Consider the following 2001-nt stretch of genomic DNA (forward strand, 5'->3'; position numbering starts at 1 on the left):
ATATCGTGCCCGTACGTCGAGCCGTTTAGATTTGTGCCCAACTGTTGACGGACGCACGCCTGGACGCACGGACAATCATGCGATTCTACAAGCTGCACCTGACTATGTCAGATGAGCTAAATACGTAAAACTGATTTCATATTTTCGATGAAATGTTTTAGGCCTATCAAACTATAATTGAACAATGTGTTTAGCAGTCTGACAATATAGCGTAAACGTACCATTACGACACATTCAAGAAAACGATCACACATTTCTACACAACGTTTCACACAAAAGATTTTCCACACACAGACAAACGGTCACAAGCAACTAGCATGGAAAAAAATACCGCGTACATAAAACAAAGAAAAACAGATAAAAATACACATTCTTGACGATGTCACACTTTCACGTCCAGTTTCGACGGCACGAGATTAAAGCTTCCACCAATGAAATGATAGAATTCCCTGAATTTTTTTTTAGCCATTACTGTTCGCAATTTATCTTTCACGTCCTCTGTCTCTGCTCTGTCAGCCTTACCTTCTCTGTTCTGCTCTCCCCTCTCTCTCGCTCTCACACACATAGGTCGAGACTCGGACTTGCCCTCGCAGTATCACGGATGCAACACCGGCCGTTCCTTCCTTCACGCTGACTTACTCACAGTAGCTGTTCCTACGCCGTGTGTATCCACCGTTCTCTCTCCCGCGTCTCGCTCTGTTCCTCCCGTCTCGCTCTCCGCCATTCTTCGTCTCTGTCGATCGCTCTCCGTCGATCGCTCTCCGTCGTTCTTCATTTCTCCTACTCTTGCTCCTGTTCCTGTCTCTCTCTCTCTCTCTTCCTCCCTCTCTCTTGCTCTCTCGTCCGCAAAGTAATAGCCAGGTTTTTGACTGTCACGGCTCCAAAATGTAACGTTGAAATAAAAGTTCGATGTATAAATGATGATATAGAAATCCAAAACTTATGTGTAACCGGAATAAACATTAATAACTGCTCGCACACAGTGTGTCTGTTACGGCCGAATTCAGTTTATTATAAATTTATTGTGACTGTATGGTGCTGCCACTAAACAGTGTAGTTTGTTGAAAGACGCGTAGCGAGTGGCTTACGAGCATGCGCGTTAAGCACTTCCCAGAAGCCAGTCAGGCAGGTACACGCGACAACCGCGAATCACGTATCAGTGTGCACGACATGTTCTTTATTAAGACAACGATTTCCATTAGTCCAGGAGCACGAACCTTGACATTTTCGTTTCGTTCAACCATCACTACATCTAAGGTTTGACTTGACAGGATGGTCGAATAGACCCCCTAGAACACCCCCAGGTAGTATGTAGTCTCAAATTGTGGTATCAGTTTTGTGCTAGAAGCCATTTTATAGACAAGGGTGGGTGACGCGACACCGCTAAAAAATGTGGGGTATAAATAACATAACTCATATCTTTGCTAATAACAGGGCTGCCAACTCTCACGCATTTTGACCAAATCTCACGCTCTCACGCTGATCTTACAATATCTCACGCACAGCAAAAAAATTCTGATATATCTCACGCATGAATATCTTCTATTCATGAATAAAACACTGAAATATCTCAAGCACAGCCAAAAAAATCTTACAATATCTGAAAACAGTCACTTTAGTATGCACCAAATTGCACAAATTGAAGTTATAAAATGCAAAAGCTCCCTACCGTGGCAGGAGGGAAACCCCCCTCCCACGCCCACCACCCGCTCGGTCGCTTCGCTCCTTCACATCTCACTCTCACCTATCACCCAATGTTGGCAGCCCTGTAATAATCAACAAATTTTAATGATTTTTGTTCCGATGGGTCCGTCTTAGAAATTGCTACCATAAAAAAATGTTAACCTACTTAAGAGGTCACTTAAGAGGTCACTACAGGTCAAAAGGTCACGTGACGGGCATTTTTCCTTAAACTGCAGTAACGATTGCCAAATATTAATAAAATGTTGCTACATGAGTTTGCTATGCTTATGTTTATTTTACACTAGGGTGACCATATAA

The 2001-nt window shown here is 43.1% G+C and overlaps 1 long non-coding RNA gene across 1 annotated transcript in view; it reads left to right on the forward strand.

Moving 5' to 3' along the window:
• The first annotated feature begins 333 nt into the window (after positions 1-333).
• LOC106819171 overlaps positions 334-2001 on the forward strand; it is an 8748-nt gene continuing 7080 nt past the window's right edge. The window contains exon 1 of the long non-coding RNA XR_001395364.1: positions 334-644. This is a non-coding gene — a long non-coding RNA (uncharacterized LOC106819171). The remainder of the gene's footprint in view (positions 645-2001) is intronic.

The sequence above is a fragment of the Priapulus caudatus genome, unplaced genomic scaffold (assembly GCF_000485595.1).
Source record: "Priapulus caudatus unplaced genomic scaffold, Priapulus_caudatus-5.0.1 Scaffold2922, whole genome shotgun sequence".
Lineage (NCBI taxonomy): Eukaryota > Metazoa > Priapulida > Priapulimorpha > Priapulimorphida > Priapulidae > Priapulus > Priapulus caudatus.